Source organism: Salmo trutta, chromosome 14, assembly GCF_901001165.1.
Source record: "Salmo trutta chromosome 14, fSalTru1.1, whole genome shotgun sequence".
Taxonomy (NCBI): domain Eukaryota; kingdom Metazoa; phylum Chordata; class Actinopteri; order Salmoniformes; family Salmonidae; genus Salmo; species Salmo trutta.
In genome coordinates this window covers 48,474,237-48,501,669 of record NC_042970.1, presented here as the reverse complement: position 1 = coordinate 48,501,669, position 27,433 = coordinate 48,474,237, and the positions used below count along the sequence as shown (strand labels likewise).

Below are 27,433 nucleotides of genomic sequence, written 5' to 3'. Positions count from 1 at the left end.
GCAGCAGAGCAGTATGTGTGTCAGTGGAGAGCTAGGCTAATGTACCATAAGGCTAATGGACCACCACATACTGGGCTTCTGCATGCTATGAGGCCCTAAGGGTAACATTAGCGATGCCCTGGATAATTGTAACTGCACTGTGGTTAGCGTTAGCCATGCCCCGGGAAACTGTATCTGCACTGAGCCCCAATGGCTGGTCAGCTACTGTACATGTATATAGTACATTGGTAAACAAACCCTCTAGTCAAGATTAGGGCTGGGCGGTATATCGTATTGTACTGTATACCTGTATTGATACACGGACCGGTTTGGGTTTTTACTTTACCTTCTACAACGATATTTCAATGGTTTCTTAAATGTGATACATAACTCCGGCGCGAGTAATGTCCGTTTTCATAGTGTACTCTGTTTGCTACTTGAGTCCACGCTCTCCCTCTCCTCCTGCATGCCGCTTCCCACACCAAGCCCTGCTCCATGTCACTCAAGGAGTCACCTTGCCATTCATTCTGCAGCCTGCATGGTGAGATGCTGCTTTCCACTTTGCTTCTAAATATAAATCCACAAGCGTTCTTTAATTACACTATTAGTTTGTGTATCTTACTGTCTGCAAACAGCTAGTTTTTATTTTCTTAGCAAGTTGTAGCTAAAATAAATTGCGTTACCTGCTAATGCTAATCACTAGTTAGCTGACTAGCTAGAGCAAATGTAGCTAGCTAATACTGTACAGCCTGATACCGGTGCTGGTGTAGGCCTAGATCAGCATGTTTTTGCAACGGTATATTCTAAATCGGAGAGGAATAGGTGAAGCATGATTATGTTAGCTAGCTAGCTATGAAGTTATAGAGAACATGTGATATGAAATCTAAATTGGGTCCCCTAGGAAACACTAACCAACACTTTGGTTCTTAACCTGACACAATAATTCCTCCCTGGCTTCTTCAAACAACAATGTATTCAAATATATACATTACGCTAAGTGTACAAAACATTAAGAACACCTTCCTAATATTGAGTTGCACCCTACCTTTTTGCCCTCAGAACAGCCTCAATTCGTTGGGGCATGGACTCTACAAGGTGTTGAATGCTTTCCACAGGGATGCTGGCCCATGTTGGCTCCAATGATTCCCACAGTTGTGTCAAGTTGGCTGGATGTCCTTTGGGTGGTGGACCATTCTTGATACACACGGGAAACTGTTAAGCGTGAAAAACCCAGCAGTGTTGCAGTTCTTGACACAAACCTGTGCACGTGGCACCTACTACCATACCCCGTTCAAAGGCACTTAAATATTTAGTATTGCCTATTCACCCTCTGAATGGCACACATACACAATTCATGTCTCAATTGTCTCACAGCTTAAAAATGTTTCTTTAATCTTTCTCCTCTCCTTCATCTACACTGATTGAAGTGGATTTAACACATGACATAGCTTTCACCTGGATTAACCAGGTCAGTCTATGTCATGGAAAGAGCAGGTATTCTTAATGTTTTGTACACTCAGTCTAAATATGCACATATCAGTGTGGAAACAAAAGTGCAGGAAATGCAGAAATTTATGAAAATTCAGATCTAAATCATGTTGCCAATCTGGGGTCATAAACTACTCATAAATCATATTTAGAACTTAGAACTTTATTATCCAAAAACATCAAATATTGTCATACAGGAAATTATTATAAATTATTATATTATTATAAATTATTATTAATTATTATATTTTGTCCATCGCCCTACCAGAGATCTATATGTACGTCTTTAGTCGCTGCTCAGTCTTTGTTTATCTTTCTTTCCAAACATGTTTCGACATGTTCCTCTCCCTCAGGCTTAAGCATTTTGCCTCGAGCTTGTGATAGAAAAATTACACATTTACCTGATTTGTTTGATATTAATAGTTAGCAATTAATACTTAACAAATAGGAGGATATTTCTGTCCTATTAGTGTCTGTGTTTTTATGGTCTCCACTCTAGTTCCCTGCAGCTAATCTGGGCTTATGGTCACTAGAGATGGCTTGAGCTGACAAATGAGTTAAGACTGCATTACATAGACAAGATGTGGTGGGTGTAACCGAGATAGAGATAGCTAGGAGTTTAGAACAATTCCTCATTGTCTCTAAATTATCCTTGCATCTGGGAAACTAAGCCAGGGAGGGGTTAAGACAACACCCACTTGCAGATAATGACAGGATGAACCCAGAGTGACTTATGATGCTCCTTGGTCTGCATGAGGGGGGTTGAACCAACCATGATTGAGCATTGTTAGTGTCAGCTATATACTTATAGTTCTCTGCATTTGTGTAAAGGTTATGTTACTCAGTCCAACACTCAAGGATGGGGTGTCGACAAGCCCCATTATTTCAATAATTAATCGATATTAAATAAAGATGATTGTTTGAAGAAATTACCAAATCTCTACTGAGTACTGAATTTCCAACAACAAGCTGTCATTGTTTTAGTCACAAGTTATACAGTCTAGTCCGAATATTGATTGAAATTCTTTTCTATCTAGTTTATCCTATCGGTCCTGTCACTATCATTAAATTATCACGGCTCTCATCTGGTGTTTATGTACCAACACATTCGATTTAGAAAGGCTAGAAAGCTCAAATCCCCCTTTGGATGTCTCTAAAAGTGTCATAAGCGTCGTAGTGAGTGGACCAAAACGCAGCGGTTATATGTATGCTCATCTTCTTTTATTGAAGAAAACAAAAACCAAAACACTTATACTAAACAAACGACGAAAAACAGTCCTGTAAGGTACACTGACAATACATGGAAACAACTACCTACAAAACCCATGGAAAAACACCCCTACTAAATAGGACCTTCAATTAGAGGCAATGAGGAACAGCTGCCTCCAATTGAAGGTCAACCCAAGAAACTTAAACATAGAAATAGACACACTAGAACAAACACAGAAATATACTAACATAGAACATAAACCAAAAACCCTGAAACACATAAAACAAACACCCCCTGCCACGCCCTGACCAAACTACAATAACAAATAACCCCCTTTACTGGTCAGGACGTGACAAAAAGGCTCTACATGGTCAATCCATTTCTGATGTGGCCGAATGTGAAATGGCCTTACAGCATTTACCGAGAGGCGCACGGCGATGCGGTACGGAGCTTAATTTGGCCTCTGCATGCCTCTGGAGGTGCCGCAATTGCATCACACCCTCCGTACGAAGCGAAGCCTCCGCCCACATTTTCGAATCAAGCATAAATTGGCTTTAAGGGGTCATGTTCTGTTTGATTTACAGGGCTAAACTGTGATAGCATTGATCGAACAAGTGCTAATCGCATACAGACACGCAGGAATGCAGGTGCACACATGCACGCACACAGGTTGCAGGGTAATGGCAGGCTAAGACCCCAACCTGGCCTAGATGACCCTATTGGGTCCAAGCCCAGAGAAGGTTCCACGGAACCAGGGTAAAACATAGCCCATTTACGCTTAGGCTACCATAGTAGCAATCTATTCAACCAAAGGTCAGGGCTGGTAGGGCCATCAATCTGGGGCTTATGGCACATGTCCAACATTCATCAATTATCAGTGTGTGTTACCAAAGAGGATGACATTGAATCAGTTATTTAATGATAGACTTATCATGGCAGCTCTTACCCTCTTACTCTCAGTATCCTTTCATTAAATTTTTGGCCTTCAAGCTATTTCTCAACTGATGGCTTGGTTTTGAAGTTGAATGATTATTACAGTCAACAATGCTTTTTTAATGCTATGTGATATCCTCAAGATTGTGAGACATTTTCATTGGGCAAAATGTCCTTACTGAAACTTCAAATTGTCCTCTTTTAAAGGGAAAATAACCACAGAGCTAAACTGCTTCCTGATGAATGATCTTAATCAGAACCCGTTTGGATTGTTAATTAAATTTGTCTGATCTCTAAAGTTGCTCCAATTCGCATACCTCAGAAAGATGTCCCTAATTGATTTCCAAAACAAAGAAATGGCTGCATAATTACATTTATTCTGTTGATAATACAATTACTGAAAAGATATGTAGGGTTTGAAGACAGTAGACTAAGATGAAGTGCATTATGTCTTGTGTTATTTGCTGTCTCATTGCCTTTTAAGCTAAAGCCAGCCAATTCTTTGAAGAACCAATTCGAAATCAAATCAGCAATATTAACTTACAAAGTCTGTATCCTTTGGTTCCTTGTTCCCTGTAAAGTCCTCTATTAACTACAGAAGGATCACAAAGGAATGTGAATGTGTATTTTAAATGTCACACATTTTTCCCTCCATTTTGTTTTGCAGGATCTCTTTCTCTTGGCTACTTCGTCACTGTCTTTAAAGACGGATTATACAAACCATTCAACAAGGTATGTGTGCAGGGATATCTGATTTCTTCTAACAAAGTGTCTCTGGTCTTTAAAAGGGCAAAGTGACCTTCACTCCTCTTTGGGTCTTGCCTCCTCCTTGCTTTCTTCCTTCCATCTGATAGTGGATGACATTGTGGAGGACACCGGTGGTTGAGTGCTAAGGAGACACTGGTTGATGCTGGATTTACTGAAAAGTCTGAAACTACCTGAGGAATTAGCTTATAGGGCCACTAGTTGGAGGCAGTTAGTGCAGGTTGACATTTATTGTCATGAATTTTGCCCTGGAGGCAGGACTGAGAGATTCTTTCGCTAGATAGGCCAGCTGCAAAGTCAAAATTGTCTATATCATAAAAATTCCTGAAAACAAAAATTTGCTTTTTGGTTTTAATTTAAGGTAAGGGTTAGGCATTAGGTTTAGCGTTGTGGTTAAGGTTAAGGTTAGGGTTAGGTATAAAATCAGATTTTATTACTTTGAGGCTGTGCCAGCTAGTGACCTCTCTGCAGAGCTGCCTCTAGGGTAAGATTGATGACAATAAATGTAAACCTGCATACTTAGCTTTGTCCTTGCCCAGGTTGAAAATTGATGGAAAGGAGGAATTTGGATGGAGCATCGCTGCAAGCTGAGAAAATAATGGGTCAAGGAAAGGTGGAACTTGTCGCCGCGTGTTATGAGCTCTGATGAATCCCTTGTTCACTCCTGTCCTGACTTATTAGAATATAAATGGCAGTGTATACAATGATAAACGGCTTGGATATTGATGGGCATGCATGTTGAAGTAGTGTTCTGCTGTTTCAGGGATGAAAGTACATGTTTTGTTATCCTGCGGAGCATTTAAAACTGACTGAACAAGCCCGACACTCAGCATTATGAGGGGTCTCGGGATAGAACCCTGAGCTCCACCACTGAACAAGTAATTTCTTATGCTAGATTCAGATTTCTTTCAAAGCACTTGTAGAGATGTATAATTTTATCTGAGATACCGTCTCTCTTGTATAGCTACTACCCAAGTGCAGTGAAACATTTATAAAAAAGAATCTCTCCTCTCTCTTCTTCAAATTCAATAAATAGTGACACTGCTTGGGGATGTTCATTAATATTTTGTGTTGTTTCACAACAAGCCATCTTTCATGTTTTAAAGATCAAGAAATCAATTAAAGATTATTTGAAATGAATGAAATACATTTTGGTTTTGGATGAACACAGGAATCTGGGTATTGGTACCATGTGATAGCAGCATGACTCTGGCTAGTTAGGCTTTGTAACTGTGGGGTGTTAAATCTTTCTAGGGAAGGACATTGATAGTGGCTACTTTGTTATCACACTTCAGAGACCGATTCAACATTTTTCAGCAGCTGTTGCGTTGATTATTCGCTCTGTTGATTTCCCAGAACATAAAAGGCCATGAGACAGGGAACAATTTGCTCAAAGCTTATTGAAAAAACATCAGAGGTTTGAAGCTCCACATACTTAGAGCTGTTCTTTTCAAAGAACCCCATGCAATTAGGAAAACCTGCATGCTACGTGTATTTACTCTGCAATCCTCAAACATCACTTTTACATATAAATGCATGTTGATGCATCCTAAACACACACACACACACACACACACACACACACACACACACACACACACACACACACACACACACACACACACACACACACACACACACACACACACACACACACACACACACACACACACACACACACACACACACCTTATAGGGTTTATTTAGAGGAGAGGCCAGTATATGAGCCTTTCACTATGTGATTTTTCAGGGCTCAAGGGCTCTTCAATTAACACCATGCCTATGGCCTCTGGAACAGCCATTACAGACATTCATAATCGTTTTAGGGGGAAATAGACAAATAAACAGACATGTTAAGGAGGAAGGAACCCATCATTTGTATGTTTATTTCCATAATTATTCCTTTCACGGCAGTGTGTTGGAAAGTTAAGTGTCTCACTTACTCCGAGCAAGGCTTGAGCTCCGCCCTCCAGGGATTTGAACCAGTAATTCTGGTTGTCAAATCAGTCAATCCCCCTAACCTTCCGGGCCAAATTGTAGATTTTTTGTGGATTTTTACATTAGGTTGTTCTGAAAGGCAGCAGAATTACACCTTACATCATCATCATCATCATCATCGTATGATTATTCCACTGTCCTCTGCATTGAAAGAAAAACAACGAATCTCTTCACTATAAAGTGCACTACCTTTAACCAGGAAGTGCACTATATAGGGAATAGGGTGCCATTTTAAACGGAACCCCTGCTTAAGCTTTTTGAGAGTAGATGGTTGCAGGAGACCAAATTGGAGGTAGCAGTGTAGCCTTGGCGTTTCAGGGAACGCACCAGTGAGCTAGGGTTGCTGTTCTACCTGAATGTATGAGTAGTGCCTGTAGGTACTCATACATGAACTGCGAAACAAAGTAAATAGAGGTACTGTAAATAAATATGCATGCGTACTAATGAGAATGTCATGTGCGTTTGTCACCAAGAATATAAGCTTCTGCCCACCTATGATGATTTATGATTTGATTAAGTACATTTCCACCTCACTTTTCCAATGTCAATCAAGCAAGCAGGCCTTTGACAAAATGTGGTTACACTTCAAATTGAAGATAGTTGCTAATTGAAGATAGCTGTGCCGTAAACGTACTGCCTATAGACTGTTGTAAGGCTAGCTCTATGCTACCAAAAGGCTACGCTACGTTGACGTTTCAGAGGGAGTGCCAGTAACTATGGCCAGTTTATCACATAATGATACTGTGTGAGAAATATTCAATATCTAAGCACATGAGAGATGATCTAGTTTCCCCTGAGGCTTATTACATTTGCTTCAATCAGCCCACTCACTTCTATATTGTTTTCTCTGAGTGCTCGGCTTATTGCATTGCATTTTATCTAGTTGATGAATTGTTGATGCTATTATTCTGTTTTGATTTCATCTCTCTTGAGGGGACTGTGTGCCAATGCATCTTCTTTGCACCAACCTGCAATCCGCATGGGTTATTTATAAGGAGAACACTGCATGCGAGTTTAGCAAATTTCCCCTATGACTGTGGTATACTATGTAATCAATGTTAAGCCATTTACTATCATTTCAACTGGAAACCAATGTGATAAAAAAGGAAATCATACAATCAATTGATGCGTATGAAGTGGTTAGCTTCAAAATAGTCCATGCCATAACCTTTTCTTCCGGGGATGTTGCGTAATTATACTGTATGTAATGAACCCATTTGAAAATAAAGTTATGCTATACTGGCTTTGTTTACATTAGCTTATAGGAAGCCCTCGCAGGGTATAGAGCCACACCACCAGTCATTTGTACCACTCCACAGCACTGCGTATACCTTCCAGTCTTACCTTTGGCTGAATGAAACCATGTCCATACTCCATACGTTATGCATGGATGCTTTCTCATCCCCGTGTCATATTCACTCAGTTCATCTGGCTTTTCCATTTTACTGTCATGTTACAGGCTTCCCATTGACTGCCATGAGACAGCCTCGCCATAATATAATATGTTGTATTGCGCACTTTGACAGTGAATGCCTCCCTGATGTACTTTCTTCTTGTTCTAATGTGATGCCGTTTGAGTTGTGGTTTTGAGTTACTGGGGTGTAGCAAAGCCCAGCTGTAGCCAAGGAAGCAGAGCTGTGGCGGTTTCTCCATAGGGATTCACCCTCTCCTGGGAACCTAATGTGTGTTAGCTTCGATAATCGTCAATATTTTATTGGCTTTTACCTACCCTGTGTTCCTAATGTGAGAGTTGATGGTTGTTGACATGTACAGTATTTGTGGTCCAATACAGCCAATTTGCAGCTGTCATTTGGAATAGTACTGAGTGACGAATGGCGAAATCAGGCCTTGACTGAGTCTGCGGTCTGCACTGCTGCCGTGCGTGTTCACTCTCTCACATTCTGTCTTTCTCTCCGGTCCTCCCTCTGTTTCTCTCTCTATGTTAGCGGTGTCCAGTCTGTGAAAGGCTGTAGGCATTGCATTAACATGCTCTAATCCTGTGGGTGGCTTATTGGAAACAAATCCCTCCCAACGCTTTTAAAGCTCCTGCCTTTTCATTTTTAACCCACTCTCCTCGTCCTCCTCCCCCATTGGGGGCATTGGTTTTTAAATAAACTAATGCCCCCAAAAGCACCTCTCATATTTGTTAAAGGATTGGATAGGTATAGGCATAAGCATGGCCACTCTGCTCATACAAGAGTAATAAAGGCCTAGTACACTAATTTGGTGGGGTCAAAAAAAAGAATATTGTTTATACAGTGAGGGAAAAAGGTATTTGATCCCCTGCTGATTTTGTACGTTTGCCGAATGACAAAGAAAGTATCAGTCTATAATTTTAATGGTAGGTTTATTTGAACAGTGAGAGACAGAATAACAACAAAAAAATCCAGAAAAACGCATGTCAAAAATGTTATAAATTGATTTGCATTTTAATGAGGGAAATAAGTATTTGACCCCCTCTCAATCAGAAAGATTTCTGGCTCCCAGGTGTCTTTTATACAGGTAACGAGCTGAGATTAGGAGCACACTCTTAAAGGTAGTACCTGTATAAAAGACACCTGTCCACAGAAGCAATCAATCAATCAGATTCCAAACGCTCCACCATGGCCAAGACCAAAGAGCTCTCCAAGGATGTCAGGGACAAGATTGTAGACCTACACAAGGCTGGAATGGGCTTCAAGACCAAAACCAAGCAGCATGGTGAGAAGGTGACAACAGATTATTCGCAAATGGAAGAAACACAAAAGAACTGTCAATCTCCCTTGGCCTGGGGCTCCATGCAAGATCACACCTCGTGGAGTTGCAATGATCATGAGAATGGTGAGGAATCAGCCCAGAACTACACAGGAGGATCTTGTCGATGATCTCAAGGCAGCTGGGACCATAGTCACCAAGAAAACAATTGTTAACACACTACGCCGTGAAGGACTGAAATTCTGCAGCGCCCGCAAGGTCCCCCTGCTCAAGAAAGCACATATACATGCCCGTCTGAAGTTTGACAATGAACATCTGAATGATTCAGAGGACAACTGGGTGAAAGTGTTGTGGTCAGATGAGACCAAAATGGAGCACTTTGGCATCAACTCAACTCGCCGTGTTTGGAGGAGGAGGAATGCTGCCTATGAACCCAAGAACACCATCCCCACCGTCAAACATGGAGGTGGAAACATTATGCTTTGGGGGTGTTTTTCTGCTAAGGGGACAGGACAACTTCACCGCATCAAAGGGATGATGGACGGGGCCATGTACCGTCAAATCTTGGGTGAGAACCTCCTTCCCTCAGCCAGGGCATTGAAAATGGGTCGTTGATGGGTATTCCAGCATGACAATGACCCAAAACACATGGCCAAGGCAACAAAGGAGTGGCTCAAGAAGAAGCACATTAAGGTCCTGGAGTGGCCTAGCCAGTCTCCAGACCTTAATCCCATAGAACATCTGTGGAGGAAGCTGAAGATTCGAGTTGCCAAACGTCAGCCTCGAAACCTTAATAACTTGGAGAAGATCTGCAAAGAGGAGTGGGACAAAATCCCTCCTGAGATGTGTGCAAACCTGGTGGCCAACTACAAGAAACATCTGACCTCTGTGATTGCCAGCAAGGGTTTTGCCACCAAGTACTAAGTCATGTTTTGCAGAGGGGTCAAATGCTTATTTCCCTCATTAAAATGCAAATCATTTTATAACATTTTTGACATGCGTTTTTCTGGATTTTTTTGTTGTTATTTTGTCTCTCACTGTTCAAATAAACCTACCATTAAAATTATAGACTGATCATTTCTTTGTCAGTGGGCAAACATACAAATTCAGCAGGGGATCAAATACTTTTTCCCTCACTGTATATATACTGTATATATAAATATAAGGTACCATTCAAAAGTTTGGACACACCTACTCATTCAAGGGTTTTTCTTTATTTTTACTATTTTCTACATGATAGAATAATTGTGAAGACATCAACATTATGAAATAACATAAGGAATCATGTAGTAACCAAAAAGGTTTTAAACAAATGTAAATATATTTATATTTGAGATTCTTCAAAGAAGCCACCTTTTGCCTTGATGACAGCTTTGCACACTCTTGGCATTCTCTCAACCAGCTTCATCTAGAATGCTTTTCCAACCATCTTGAAGGAGTTCCCACATATGCTGAGCACTTGTTGGCTGCTCTTCCTTTACTGTGTGGTCCAACTCATCCCAAATCATCTCAATTGGATTGAGGTCGGGTGATTGCAGAGGCCAGGTCCTCTGATGCAGCAGTCCATCACTCTCCTTCTTGGTCAAATAGCCCTTACACAGCCTGGAGGTGTGTTGGATCATTGTCGTGTTGAAAAACAAATGATAGTCCAACTAAGTGCAAACCAGATGCAGAATGTTGTGGTAGCCATGCTGGTTAAGTGTGCCTTGAATTCTAAATAAATCACTGACAGTGTCACCAGCATAGCACCCCCACACCATCACACCTCCTCCTCCATGCTTCATGGTGGGAACCACACATGTGGAGATCATCCGTTCACCTACTCTGTGTCTCACAAAGACACAGCAGTTGGAACCAAAAATCTCAAATTTGGATTCATCAGACCAAAGGACAGATTTCCACTGGTCTAATGTCCATTGCTCGTGTTTCTTGGCTCAAGCAAGTTTCTTCTTCTTATAGGTGTCCGTTAATAGTGGTTTCCTTGCAGCAATTTGACCATGAATACCTGATTCACGTAGTCTCCTCTGAACAGTAGATGTTGAGATGTGTCTGTTACTTGAACTCTGTGAAGCATTTATTTGGGCTGCAATTTCTGAGGCTGGTAACTCCAATTAACTTGTCCTCTGCAGCAGAGGTAACGCTGGGTCTTCCTTTCCTGTGGCAGTCCTCATAAGAGCCAGTTTCATCATAGCGCTTGATGTTTTTTGCGAGTGCAATTTTCCGCATCGACTGACCTTCAAGTAATGATGGACTGTCATTTCTCTTTGCATGTTCTTGCCATAATATGGATTTGGTCTTTTACCAAATAGGGCTATCTTCTGTATACCACCCCTACCTTGTCACAACACAACTGATTGGCTAAAACTCATTAAGAAGGAAATCAATTAACTCTTAATAAGACACACCTGTTAATTGAAAAGCGTTCCAGGTGACTACCTCATGAAGCTGGTTGAGAGAATGCCAATAGTGTGCAAAGCTGTCATCAAGTCAAAGGGTGGCTACTTTGAAGAATCTCAAATATAAAATAGATTTCGATTTGTTTAACACTTTTTTTGTTCCTACATGATTCCATATGTGTTATTTCATAGTTTTGATGTCTTCACAATTATTCAACAATGTAGAAAATAGTACAAATAAAGAAAAACCCTGGAATGAGTAGGTGTGTCCAAACTTTTGACTGGTACTGTATATATATTTGTTATGTGATTTATCAGGTGGTGGTGCAGCACCCTCAGCACCCCTACTTCCCGCAGCTATGGAAATAAGCAATATGGTAATATTTCCACCTTGTTCTCTGATAAGCTAAATCATTTTTTTTTTGTCCTCTTAGAGGTCCATTCATCAAGGCTTTCGATTGAGGCGAACATAATAGTTTGAACCATTTGAACAAACCTTTCAAAATGATACTGGAAAATAGCTAATTTATCCAAGGCCTAGCAGGCTCCTCACTCTTGAGTTGGTTCACATTATTTCCCTGACACAGCATATCTAAAATGATTTTTTTTCAGTGCTGTTCCTCTAGTTTTTATTCTCTTTTCCTGGGAACTATGAAGCATTGGGACATGCAATGAGGTGTGTGGAGAGTGAATGAGTCATTGTTGACTGTGGAGTGTGGAGTGTACGGTTGTCTGAGGCCTAGCTGACTATGCAGAATCTGGCTGCTGTGAGAGTTCACCTGAGGCAATAGATATTGATATTGTTCAAATCAGATCAGTTGTCCTTGTATGTGCTGAGTTTATCATCTGTGCTGTCAGATGAGGACACATGCAGAGTATGGCCTTTGTGATTATAGCTTCTGTGAAAAGCTTCTGTTCTGTAAACTGTCCCCATGTGCCCTCCCTCGCAGATGGAAGAAGGACATAGATATAATCGAATCCGATCCTCAGAAAACGGAAGGACGAAACCGGACAAAGGAGACATGGGCATTGTTATTCCATGTTTTATGCATTTCCAGCTTTGAAAATGGACACTGTAGCCTTTTTTTTCTCTTGGTAGAAGGTGCTCTGGTCCTAAGGCACAGACCTAGGATCAGATTAGCCTTCCCAAATCCTAACCTTAATGATCTGGGGAAGAACACGCAAAACTGACCTTAGATCAGTGTTTAGGTGGCAATTTCATCTCCCGGTTCCTTCTCCCTCCCACGTTCATCAATGGCTTCTTCTCATAGAGTGTGAACTATAAAAGAGAATGAGTTTGAAAATGTTTATTGGTGGCAGCCCTCAAAATAGAGAGAAAATGTCATTCTCTTTCACATTCTCATTATTTCAAATGCCCGGCTTTGTTGACATTTCACTGAGTCAAGACAACTAGAACGATACAATGGGCCTATTATTAACTTGTGGTTCCCTTTTTCTTTATACCATTCCTCTGCTTTGGTATTCCATTGGCAACTAACAACACATTGCAATGTAGTGTAATCCGATCAATGTGACATAGACAGATAGTTGTGTCGCTTTTGGTATTGGACAGAACACTTTTTGGCACTGCTGTGATGTTGTACCAGTGGCGGTCAGTGCTGTTTATGATGAGGGAGGACAAAAAAATAATTCTCATGAGCATGGCCTTATTTCTATTACAGCTTATTGGATGACTGTCATTCATATTCCATTCACCCAGTTCAATGTAACATCGGTAGGTTTAGGCTACTATATGATACTCAAATTTTCCCTATACCCATCATGAGGTTGCTACAACCTAGCCTATGAATGAAAGTTTACATTAGGTCGAGAGAAGAATTTGAGGTGACAGACAGTGACACATGGATAGACAGTGACACATTCAATACCCCCTTGCACACTCTTGCCTTCATCTAGCTTATCTAGGGTGTAATCATTAGTCCAACTGTTGCAAACAAGAGTTTATATTGGACAAATTCAGGTATTTTTATCCCTGTTTTGTTTGCTTCCGTTTAAGAAACGAATACAGATATGCATCTGTTGGTCACAGATACCTGAAAAAAAGGTAGGGGCGTGGATCAGAAAACCAGTCACTATCTGGTGTGACTACCATTTGCCTCATGCAGCGCGCCACATCTCCTTCACATAGAGTTGATCAGGCTGTTGATTGTGGCCTGTGGAATGTTGCCCGACTCATCGTTAATGGCTGTGTGAAGTTGCTGGATATTAGCGGGTACTGGAACACGCTGTCGTACACATCGATCCAGAGCATCCCAAACATGCTCAATGGGTGACATGTCTGTTGAGTATGCATGGAAGAACTTGGACATTTCAGCTTCCAGGAATTGGGCCGTGCAATATCATGCTGAAACATGAGGTGATGGTGGCAGATGAATAGCACGACAATGGGCCTCAGGATCTCATCACGGTATCTCTGTGCATTCAAATTGCCATCGATTAAATGCAATTGTGTTCGTTGTCCGTAGCTTATGCCTGCCCATACCATAACCCCATCGCCACCATGGGGCACTCTGTTCACAACATCAGCAAACCGCACGCCCACACGACGTCATACACGTGGTCTGCGGTTTACACAACGTTTGAGGCGGCTTATGGTAGAGAAATGAACATTCAATAATCTGGCAACAGCTCTGGTGGACATTCTTCAGACAGCATGCCAATTGCACACTCCCTCCAAACTTGGGACATCTGTGGCATTGTGTTGTTAAACAAAACTACACATTTTAGAGTGTCCTTTTATTGTCGCTAGCACAGTCTATTTTTCTATGACTGACTAGGAAAATCCAGGTAAAGGCTATGATCCCTTATTGATGTAATTTGTTAAATCGACTTCAAATAGTGTAGATGAAGGTTAAAAAAATATATTTTTAAGTCTGGAGACAATTGAGACATGGATTGTGTAGGTGTGCCATTCAGAAGGTGAACGGGCAAGACAAAAGTTTTCTGTGCCTTTGAACAGGGTATGGTAGTAGGAGCCAGGTGCACCGGTTTGTGTCAAGAACTGCAACGCTGCTGGGTTTTTCACGCTCAACAGTTTCCAGAGTGTATCAAGATTGGCCCATCACCCAAAGGACATCCAGCCAACTTAACACAACTGTGGGAGGCATTCGACACCACGTAGAGTCCACGCCCTGACGAATTGAGGCTGTTCTGAGGGCAAAAGGGGGAGGTGCAACTCAATATTAGGAAGGTGCTCCAAATTTTTGCTACACTCAGTGCATATGGCGCGTAGAGCTCAGAAGAGGGTGTATACCACAAACCCCCGAGGTGTCTTATTGCGATTATAAACTGGTTACCAATGTAATTGGAGCAGTAGAAATACATGTTTTGTCATACCTGTGGTATTCGGTCTGATATACCACGGCTATCAGCCAATCAGCATTCAGGGCTCGAACCACCCAGTTTATAATAATAAATGTAGCCTAAAGACAAGTTGAAATTGACAATAGTCTGATGGCTGACACCATTATCAATTGTCTTGTGAATGAAGAGACTAGTGCAGTGTGTAACTGACAAAGAAGGGAAGAGAGCTTAACTCACAATACTTTTTCAAGTCATCCTACAGACGTTCGTGCAGGTCAGACATTTTGATTTCTGTAACCTATGGAAAAGAGACGATTTTAAGGTTTCTAAAACATCTAAAACAACTGTCAAAGTTGAGCAGATCGGCTCTATTTTCAAATATCACTTTTATTGTAGAATAACTTAATTTCTGTGCGTTCCACACATGAGCACTCATGGCAGCATAGCCTAGGCTACTAAGCACAGACAAGTATCAATAAAACTTAAAATATGCTATTTGAAACACATTTTCTTAGTTTCATAATGTTTCTTAATAAGACCTACCTAAACAACATAATAATGGATTTCTTTGTGATGGTCAATATTAACACTGTGGTGTTTTAAGTGGTTTTTAGTTTTTACATGTTGCCTACTGTAACAAAAACGAATGAAATGCTTGTGTTACCTAAGACCTTCATAAACACAACCTATTGATTCATTTTGCGATAACATACATGAAATGTGTTTATTAGGCTGTTAGAATGTTGACACTGTAACGTGTGCGCTGTGAGTCGGGAAGCAAGTTCAGGGAGTGAATCATTCGAATAAATAAATGAATAAATAAATGAAAACATAATACAAAACAAGAAACACAAACAACGCACAGACATGAAACTGAAACAGAAACAATAACGCCGGGGGAAGGAACCAAAGGGAGTGACATATATAGGGAAGGTAATCAGGGAAGTGATGGAGTCCAGGTGAGTCTGATGACGTCCAGGTGTGCTTAACGATGGTGACAGGTGTGCGCCCTAATGAGCAGCCTAGTGACCTAGAGGCCGGAGAGGGAGCACGCGGGACAGACGCCCCAAAGGCTAGGATGTCTTGAGGCCTGGCTATTGTAGTGTTTACTCTTTAGTTATATATAGTGATTCCTATATAGTGGTCAATTTTGTTGGATACAAAACAAAATGTACACTTCAGACTACCTTAATACTTTAATAGTAATGTATAAAGGATTCACATTTTTACAAAGTGATGCTAAAAATGCTAGACAGCAAATTATGTGTTGGTACTTCCTGTTCAAAGAGTTAAAAATGGCTGCCCTAATTTATGTGACCTTCTTGCTCATGCCTACTATATATTACAGTAGTACACAAGCTCTCAGTATACGGTCACCTTGCTGACCTGTTGGGATAACAGACAGAGAGCTAATTGTGTTGACATAATGGGGGTCAATCCCTAGCCAGACGTCAACAATAAATTGACAGCTGCAGGACAAAATGACCAACGCTGAACAGTCAGTGCTATTTTCTCTATCGACACTGCTTGTTCGATGTTCCTGGAACCCAGCTCCACTACCGTAGCTCTCAAATTTTCATTTTTAGCTTCATCGAACGGTGAGGTCATTAAATATACATAAAACCCTTCAGTTTTATTTCACATTGATATCTTAGCCTTGTGAGTTCACCTTCCCTTGCAAGCCAACATGCCTCCTTGTTCTAGTTTATGAGTGAGGCTGAAATAGCTCTGTTTTAGTGTCAGAAATGAACATCGATCAATTCTTTATGAAGACATACTTCTGTAGGTGAGGTGTATTTAAGGAAACTCTTTTTAGTTGGGAATTGTATGAATATATTCCATTTAGCAGACGCTTTTAACCAAAACGACATACAGTCATGCATGCATACATTTTACATACGTGTGGAATCAAACACACAACCCTGGCATTGCCATACCAACCAACTGAGCCATACCAACCAACTGCTCTACCAACTGAGCCATACCAACCAACTGCTCTACCAACTGAGCCATACCAACCAACTGCTCTACCAACTGAGCCATATTTTCCTCTCATATTGTCACTGTTGCTGTTGTTTCAACACCTGGCTTTGCCCTATGCATAATTCAGAACTTTCCAGAGTTTTCAACATGCACATAATGATGGTAGAACTTTTGGGGGGACAGTGTTGTGAGCTACTGTGCACTGCCTCGTAGCGTGTAGTAACAGCAGGGTTTATACTTCCTGTGATTTTCACTGACTGCTTTCTTCTCTCGCTCTCTATCTGTCCCATATCTCCCTCTCACACTCCTCCTCCCTCTGTCTCTCTCTCTCTCTCTCTCTCTCTCTCTCTCTCTCTCTCTCTCTCTCTCTCTCTCTCTCTCTCTCTCTCCCCCTTCCTCTCTCTCTCTCATTCCCAATTCCAGTGGACACTCAGTGTTTTGCCTTAAATCTGCGAGGCCATCTGCTCTCAAGTCTTCATCCCGTGTTGTTTGTTTGTAGTATCTCTATGCTCGGAATCCATTTGACTAGATTAATAAAGTGAATCTCAGTCAGAAATAAGCTGCTCATTTTGATAGGGGATTTATGAATCGCTCCAGGCAGATAAGTTCTATGTTCAGACCTGGTCAGGAGTTTCCTTTTTTTCCTTCCTTCCTTAAAAAAAAAAACGGTTCACCTGGCGAGTCAGAAAGGATTGTGGGTAAACACTGAACTGTGACCTATTTCTTTATCACACAAAATGTGTTCTGCATTTTATAAAAGGCTAAATCCATTGACCCGAAGAGGTGTATGAAAACCAGACATTATGCAAACATGACCCTGGTGTTTTCGGTGGCCATCTTGGGTCATAGACAAATTGGTTTGAGTTGGAGGACCTTGAAAACACTGTTGACGTGAACTGGGGTCAGATTTAGGTAGCATCACGTTCACTCACTACAGAGTCAGGCTAATTTGGAGGGTCAGGCGTAATGTGCAATGAGGTGTCCCTTTCATTTTGGAGACAGTGGACCATGATCCTCTGCTCCGCTCAGATCATTTTTTTGACCTTGCAGTTTGATTTCACAATGACATGAATGACAATTGATAAATAATGTAAATATGTTATTTTTGATTGGACCGAAATGACATTGCTTTCTTCCTGGGCTTTGCTTTTCCAGTATAAGACTTGATGCACTAAAAAATAACATTCTGTAGTGATTCACTGAGGTACAGACAAAACACAGTAGCCCTAAACACAGTAGCTTGGACATCAGTGATGCTTTGAATTGCTGATTCATTCAATTGGTGGTTAAAGGGATATTTCACCAAATATCAAAATGACTAACACTATATATACAAAAGTATGTGGACTCCCCTTCACATTTGTGGATTCGGCTATTTTAGCCGCACCCATTGCTGACAGGTGTATGAAATCGAGCACACAGCCATGCAAACTCCATAGACAAACATTAGCAGTAGAATGGCCTTACTGAAGAGCTCAGTGACTTTCAATGTGCTAGAGCTGTTAGCTGAAAGTGCTGTTATTGTGAAGTGGAAACGTCTAGGAGCAACAATGTCTCAGCCGCGAAGTGGTAGGACAAAAAGCTCACAGAACGGGACTGCTGAGTGAATAGAAATCTTAACGTTACAGTATACAATGACATTCTAGATGATTCTGTGCTTCCAACTTTGTGGCAACAGTTTAGGGAAGGCCCTTTCCAGTTTTAGCATGACAATGCCCCCGTGCACAAAGCGAGGTCCATACAGAAATGGTTTGTCGAGATTGATGTAGGAACTTGACTGGCTTGCACAGAGCCCTGACCTCAACCCCATCAAATACCTTTGGGATTAATTGGAATGCTGACTGCGAGCCAGGCCTAATCGCCCAAAATCAGTACCCGACCTCACTAATGCTCTTGTGGCTGAATGGAAGCAAGTCCCTGCAGCAATGTTCCAACATCTAGTGAAAAGCCTTCCTACTGTAGAAGAGTGGAGGCTGTTACAGCAGCAAAGGGGGGACCAACTCCATATTAATGCCCACGATTTTGGAATGAGATCTTCGACAAGCAGGTGTCCATATACTTTTCGTCATATAGTGTTTTGTTTCCTTACCTTCTAAGCAGTCTATGGACATTTGGTAATTTGTGTGAACTGTCCCTTTAAGTGAGAACAAGAGAGATAGGAACAGCATGTTGTTTTTCAAACAGTACGCTCAGGGCTTTTAGAATGATGGTGGATGAAAGAGGAGAGGAGATGTTGGGAACAGGCACTGCCTGTCACAGGGGGACAAACCAACTGACACTGGGACAAACCACTGGGACAAACCACTGGGGCAGGGGAGGAAGGGTGGATTATTTAGGCGGTCAGGGCAAGGGGACATCTAAGGACAGAGAATGTACTGTATCTGTAGAGCAAAGTCAGTTGGTGAGAAAATCAATTACGTGTATGTTTTGTCATAGAGGTATCGGTTTATACTTCTGAAATTGATTTGAACCTAGACCTGCACAAAGAGTAATTAAACTTCTAAAGTAAGTCTCTGCAGTATATACTGTAATGTCCATGCATAGCAAACATACAATGTACCTTTATTTAACTAGGCAAGTCAGTTAATTAAGAACAAATTCTTATTTAGAATGACTACCTACCCCAGCGACACTGGACCAATTGCGCACCACCCTATGGGACTCCCAATCACGGCCGGATATGACACAGCCTGGATTTGAACCAGGGACTGTAGTGATACCTCTTGCAATGAGATGCAGTGCCTTAGACCACTGCGCCACTCCGGAGCCCTCATTCAATGCATTTGAATGAGGAAGTACATCTTCTTATATGGATGAGCACACAGAATAAGAATATAATAACATAGAATTCTATGTCTGAGGCTGAGCATAGTGGTTGAGAGACATAAACGTAATTATAATTTGTTTAAATATGGCACAGTAGATGGATGGATGTGATGTGTCCTCCCTCCTGCTGTGATGGGGCGGGGACTGCTTAGTGGCCGGATTGTCTACTATCTGCAGCTCCCTCACTATTCCCCTCAGCCATCACACCTCCTGTCAATCACCCACTGCCCACACCGTTCCACCCACCAGAGAATCCACCTATAGGGGAACCCTATACAGTGCTTTATCCTTTGTGACTGTCATTGTGCCTCCTCAAGATGTGTCATGTCCTGACCAGTAAAGGGGTTATTTGTTATTGTAGTTTGGTCAGGACGTGGCAGGGGGGTGTTTGTTTTATGTGGTTCGGGGTTTGTTGGGATATGTGTTTATGTAGAGGGGTGTTTGTTTAGATTATTCCGGGGTTTTTGGTTATGTTCTATGTTTTGTATTTCTATGCTCTGTCTATGTTGTGTATTTCTTTGTGTTGGCCTGGTATGGCTCTCAATCAGGAACAGCTGTACATCGTTCTTGCTGATTGGGAGTCATACTTAGGTAGCCCTGTTTTCACCTGTCCTTTGTGGGAAGTTGTTTTTGCACTGCTGTGTTTAGCCTGTAATACTGTGCGTTCTTGTTTTGTAAGTGTTCTAATAAAAGCACTCAACCCGCTGCGCCTTGGTCTACTATATACAACGACCGTTACAAGATGAAATGTATTAGAACTCAGAGCTCATTGCCTGAACCTGAGGTTCCCTCTTGGAAAATAAGTTATACATAATTAAGTTAAATTATTGTATATTGCCAGAGAGCAGTAGAAGTGTAGAAGCTATAGGCCTATTTATTTCAAGCTAAAAATATGAAATGAGACTTGAACATGTCTTTATCATTTTATTCCCTCTCAAAAGGGACAGGTTTAACCTCTATCAAATCCTGGCTATGTTCTTATTCCACAATATGGGTTTGTTCTCAATGGAGTCCTGATGAAGACCAACCTGAGTGGCCGAAGCATTGTCAATAAATCTCATGGGAGCATAGCATGCAGTGTGCATAGACTCTTTTCATTTTTATTCCACAAACTTCCAGAAGCTTGCCAGAAAACTCCCCTTAGCTTACCCAGGTGAAAACACATGTAACAACCAAGCAATGATTTTCATGCAATCTGTCAACATGTAACAGATTTGTTGTGTTTACTAGCTCATAGTATGCCAGACTCCTTCCCGCCCTTCCTCTCTTCTATTTTCTCTCCAATCTCTTAACCTCTCGCACCCTTGCTCTGCATTTTCACTTTCCAGCCGACTAATTTAATTTGTGAGCTAATCAACAAGATTGACCTCATTTAAAACCAATAATTGTACCGTTACATTTGGAAACCCAGGCCGGGACACATCGCAGACACAGTTTCACTGCTAACTCATAGGAAGCCCATTGCAGCTGTAGGAGGTCCATTATTTATTTTCACTGCAACAGGTAACTACAGATAGTAGAAACAAAGCGCTGATGAAGAATACCATGTAGACAGAGGAGAGGGACACTTACTCTCCTGAGAATGGGGGGGGGGGGACGCTTCGATTGCAAACCATGCAAGTATTGCTTATCTAAGACTTTGAGATAGGGATAATTCAGCGAGGAACAGTTGCTGACCAGCAATTGTAATCGCCTACAGTTTTTCCTCCGTAGATGTCCATTCTCGTTGTTTCCAGGCAGCTGAGGGAAGAACAGAAGTGTATTGGGAATGGGATGGGATTTGACATCTGGTACCCTTACTGATGGGCTGGTAGCTCACGGCTTGTTAGCCAGACAGGGAGCGGAGTACAGTGGAGGAGGCAGGATGGACTTCTGATCTTGTTAGTGTCCATGTTGGGTTGACTAGGTCAGATGATGTACTCAGACTAGGTCTCATCTCATACCATAAACCTACTTTAGGTTCGGCACAAACACTGAAAATCAGTGTCTCCCTCTCTCTTTCCCTTTCTATACCTCTCTCTCTCTCTCCTCTCTTCTCTTCTCTCTACTTTTTTTCTCTGTTTATAAGAGTTCGATGATGGAATATCATCCATAAAAGGACTCGGCCTTTAATCCCATATGTTGTATGCCTACAGCAACAAAAGCACTTGCGAAAGATTGGTGTCCCAGTGACCCACAACCATGATTTATTTCCTATGATCATTGGGAACAGGTAATAGAACTCTGTTCAACGTCAATATGACCTACAGCAACGATTATGCTCATACAGATATATTAGACATATTTCTCTTAGAAATGTCACCTGATTATATCCATGCTAGGTGCATTGTGAGACATTGATAGATGGCTGAGCTATTGTCTGGATGATGAGAAGTAAGGAATTGCTGAACATTTACATATGATACTAGTGTGTTAGGTTATGCAGATAATTATTCTCTCAGAACCTGTGACATTTTCTTGCCTGTATTATTCAAAACAACAGTGTTACCTACCTTCCGGTGTTGTTCACTTTCAACGTCACATAGGAATTGTCAATGACAACCCGATGCAGCTCTGCAACAGGGCAACTCACCTAAAACAGTATTGTATAGAGAGGCTACTTACTATAACTGGCACTACAGACCTTTGGGGATGGGCGGTAGCTTTAGTTTATAGTCCTTTCTTTTTAACGTGGAACAAGGGATAGTACAGGCAATGGCTTGCCAGTCTCCAGTACCTAATTGTTGCAGATGAAGGAGGGAATATTGTACATTAACGCTTTTCTACTGTTTTAACGAGGGCGTAGCAGGCTGTGATTAGCATTGGGAAAAGGCAAGCTCCAGATGTTTCCAGGTGTAGCTCTCAATAGCACTCTCAGGGGGAGTGGTGTGACAGCAGTTAGCAGTCAGATACTACAGTTAGCAGTGGGAGGCTAACCTGGAGTGGGTGATGTAGAACAGATATCCCCAAGTCTCATATTCCAAGATTCACAGTTCTGTTTGTGATGGTGCCCCCCCCCCCCTTTACAAGCCTTCATGAGAACAAACAAACTGCTATTTGCCTTTTACGACTCTGAGTGGCCCTGAGCAGGTCCGAATTATCCCCTGGTTGTCCTATGTCATTGGTATTTTATTGTAATATAAAATGTTTGGTACCTACAGTATGGGCTACGTATTACATCGTAGGGACTGTTAAACTGTTTTTGTACAGAACAGACCATTATGTGAACACTTATGAGGAAATCTGATGTATCTCTGTCACGGTTGTCATCGGTGAAGGAGGACCAAAACGCAGCAGGTATGTGCAGGCTCATCTTGATTTTTAATAAATACAAAATGAACACCAAAATAACAAAAAACGAAACCACGAACAACAAAACAGTCTGGTAAGGCACAAGGCTAAACACAGAACAATCACCCACAAATCCCAAACACAAACACACCCTCCTATATGGGACTCTCAATCAAAGGCAGATAGAGAACACCTGCCTTCAACTGAGAGTCCCAACCCCAATTAACCAAACATAGACATACACTCACTAGACTCCACATAGAAATACCCAAACATAAACCAAAACCCGGAATTACTAAATCAAACACCCTTTTAACAAAACCCACCACCCTGAACCACATAAAACAAATACCCTCTGCCACGTCCTGACCAAACTACAATACTAATTAACCCTTATACTGGCCAGGACGTGACAGTACCCCCCCCTTAAAGGTGCTAACCCCGGAAGCACCTTAAAAACAAAAAACAAAAAAACAACAACCCCAAACAACAACAACAAAAAAATCCCCCTTACTAAAGGGAGGGAAGGGAGGGTGGCTGCCGTCAACGACGGCACTGTGCTACACCCCCCCTCCCCAACCCACCTATATCAGGAGGTGGCTCCAGTTCTGGCCGTTCCAGGCAGTCGGGCCACTCTGGCAGTTCGGGGCAGTCTGGCCAGTCTGGCCGCTCGGGGCAGTCTGGCAGCTCGGTGCAGTCTGGCAGCTCAGGACAGTCTGGGCAGTCTGGCAACTCGGGACAGTCTGGCAACTCGGGACAGTCTGGCAACTCGGGACAGTCTGGCAACTCGGGACAGTCTGGGCAGTCTGGCAACTCGGGACAGTCTGGGCAGTCTGGCCACTCCGGCAGTTCAGGGCAGTCTGGCCACTCCGGCAGTTCAGGGCAGTCTGGCCACTCCGGCAGTTCAGCGCAGTCTGGCCACTCCGGCAGTTCAGCGCAGTCTGGCCACTCCGGCAGTTCAGCGCAGTCTGGCCACTCCGGCGACTGTTGACTGGCGGGCAGCTCCGACGACTGTTGACTGGCGGGCAGCTCTGACGACTGTTGACTGGCGGGCAGCTCCGACGACTGTTGACTGGTGGTGCTGGGTTTACGCACTTGAAGGCTAGTGCGGGGAGCGGGAACAGGACGAGTCGGACTGGGTTGACGCACTTCCGGGTCCGCACGAGAGACAGGAGCTGGAAACCCAGGGCTATGGAGGCGCACAGCCGGTCTAGATCTTACCTCCTGCACAACCCGCCTTGGCTGGATGGAACTAGTAGCCCTGTACGAGCGGGGTGCTCGTACAGGGCAGACTGGGCTGTGCAGGGGCCTGATGGTAGCCGTGCGTAGAGCGGGAGTTGGGTAGCCTGGTCCTCGGAGGCGTACCGGCGACCAGATGAGCTGCGCAGGCATCCTCCTACCAGGCTGGATGCCCGCTCTAGCACGGCACCTGCGAGGGGCTGGAATAACTCGCACCGGACTGTGCGTGCGTATGGGTGAGATAGTGCGCTCCTCAGCGAAACATGGCGCTCCCCACCTCATACGCTCCTCCATATAACCACGGGTAGCTGGCCTCCGGCTCTTCCTAGGCCTAGCCAAACTACCCGTGTGCCCCCCCCCAAAAAAATCTTGGGGGTGCCTCTCGTGCTTCAACGCCAGTCTTGTCCCTCGGAAACGTTCCCGGTCCATACCAGCCTTACTCCTTTCCTCTCTCTCGCTTACCACCTGTTTCCAAGGAAGGCGATCTTTCCCTGCTTGGATCTCCTCCCAAGTGTAGGAGCCTTCTCCCTCCAAGATCTCCTCCCAAGTCCATCTCTCTCGTTTGTCCACTTCGAATTTCCTCCGCTCCTTCCTCTGCTGCTTGGTCCTTGAGTGGTGGGGGATTCTGTCACGGTTGTCGTCGGTGAAGGTTGACCAAAACGCAGCAGGTATGTGCAGGCTCATCTTGATTTTTATTAACTATCAAAAATGAACGTACAAAAATAACAAAAAACCACGAACGATCAACAAAAACAGTCTGGCAAAGCCTAAGGCTCAACACAGAACAATCACCCACAAATAACAAACACACCCTACTATATGGGACTCTCAATCAAAGGCAGATAGACAACACCTGCCTTCAACTGAGAGTCCCAACCCCAATTAACCAAACATAGACATACACTCACTAGACTCCACATAGAAATACTTAAACATAAACCAAAACCCGGAATTACTAAATCAACCACCCTTTTAACAAAACACACCACCCTGAACCACATAAAACAAATACCCTCTGCCACGCCCTGACCAAACTACAAAAACAATTAACCTTATACTGGCCAGGACGTGACAATCTCACTGAACCTAAATGTGCTGAGTTTTTAGAATCAATGCGGTCCCATACAACCCTATCAGAGCCCGCCCTCTGTGAGATTCCATATAAATTACAGGACTTGCAAACAGATGTCAGATCAAGTTTCTGCAAGGTGCGGCCTCGCCCGTTGGATGAATGATCCCATCTTCTTGGAAACCAAACATCTTTTGACACAGACTGATCCTACTCAGACCAAAGAATCATCACAGAGGGGTCCTGCAGAAACGCACTATTTGCATTCAAGACTACAGTACATTCCGGCAGGGTTAGGAGAAAGAACAAAAACAACTCTAATAAACTTTGCTTTGCTGGACTAAGAACGGAGAAGAGCGAGAGAGAGAGAGAGAGAGAGATGGGGACAAAACATTTTTTTCCTCGCAATCCATCCAGGCGTCATCCCTTCCTAGTGGAATCCAACTGGGCAGGCAACATCAAAATAAAGTAAATTGCCCCATTGCATAATTGATTTCCTCTGAAAGTGGCACTATGTGTGTATAAAGTAGTGGTTTTCATTGAGTGTTGTAAGATGGCAGGTCTAATATACAAACTAATGATCAACACTGTCTCTGCACTGTCTACACCGGATGCAAACTAGCCCATTGTCTATTCCTGGTTAGTGAAGCGCTCTATAATTTCATGGTTGTGAAAGCCTATGTGGAGGATGTAGCCCTCTCACATTTTCTCTTTCAATTGATAAGACCATATCATATCAAATTGTTATTGTTGATAGTATTAACAGGTAATTATAACTGTTGATAGTTAATTCAAGAGTCTCTCTATATCCAACCATTAATGGTGCCCTTCTTTGATTAATTTGGATAGGATAACTAAATGAATCAAATAAATCAGTTCAATTACTTATTTCAGTAATTCATCAGCAAATGGTCTTGAATATTAATTAGCCAAAAGTTACAACACATTTTTGTGCCCCCATGCGAGGAACTAATAGAGAGTTTATATTCATGTTTACCAATACTGATACCTGTTACGAGTCCTGTCTAATTCTTTCTGCAAGTGGTTCAATCGCCAGTGCAAACAGGAGGGGGGAGAGAAGACATCCCTGCCTTGTGCCCCTTTCTAAAAACATTTAATCAGATAATGTATTATTTGTGTATATTTTTGCTTTAGGATATTTATATATAATTTTTATTAAATGTATTATTTCAGCTGGAAAGTTGAAGGCTTCCAAAGTTTTGAATAGAAAAGGCCATTCAAGATGGTCAAAAGCCTTTTCGGCATCTACAGCCATTATAGATACATCTTTATCTTGTTTTTAGCATAATTTGATAGCATTTCTCATATCCTATTGTGGCAACTGGGACCATAGAGCCACCTCTCTTGTACGCTGTAGAATGGGGGGCATTCCCACTTTCGAAATTAGCGTGTCAGTAAGATTATTGCATGTTCCAGGAAAAACTGATTGGAAGTGGATGAATTAATGTGTTTTGAACTGTGTGTTCCAGCCTAAAGGCATTTTTCTAGCAGAAATAGCCAAAACTATCAGTTGTAGCACTTTCAAAATTAGAGCTTCTGGGAATTACTGCATGTTTCAGGAAAACAGAGTGGAAGTGAATGAATTAAATGTTTTGAACTGCATGTTCCAGTTTTAAACAAATTGTTTAGCCAAAGTGTTCAACATGAGACATCATCAGTAAACACATTTACCCTGTCATATCCACCAGAGGGGGATGAAAACCTCTATTCCCTCTTGGGTGATCGAAAGGAAAATAATTTCCCCATTAATTTGTTAAAAGCGTGGTTATAAAACTAATTTGGGTGACCGAGAGGCACTAGAATCTGAATAAATTGCTTAAATGATTAAGCTACCAATTGGTAATCGTGTATGATCACATTTTCATAAATGTTTGCCACTTCTTGCTAATTTACAAAGCAATTAATTAAATAGTGCAGCTTGTTTGGGCACTGACCCTCAACACTGATCCCAAGTTGATTAATGAGTCACTGTTATCAAACTGTTATAATTGATCCATTACCCTTTCATTGCTGATTCATAAGTGGTTAACTATTCATTCATACATTTTCATTGATAGTTTACTGCTTGATTATTGATTATTCATCAACTGTTCAATATTTTAACCATTTCAAAACAGTTTGACTATTCCACCCCAACATAACACATTTTATTTATAGCTTAATTGATTATTGAATATTAATCAGCACTATTCAATACTTTAATATTTTCTAGACAGTTAACAATTTCACTCCAACTTA

General features: G+C 42.1%; 1 protein-coding gene across 3 annotated transcripts in view; it reads left to right on the top strand.

Moving 5' to 3' along the window:
- Positions 1–27,433, top strand: part of LOC115208298 (disks large-associated protein 4) — a 223,395-nt gene that overhangs the window by 47,114 nt on the left and 148,848 nt on the right. For all 3 annotated transcript variants that reach the window (XM_029776239.1, XM_029776238.1, XM_029776240.1), the window contains exon 2: positions 4,278–4,342. The gene's annotated coding sequence lies outside the window, so the exon portion shown is untranslated. The remainder of the gene's footprint in view (positions 1–4,277; positions 4,343–27,433) is intronic.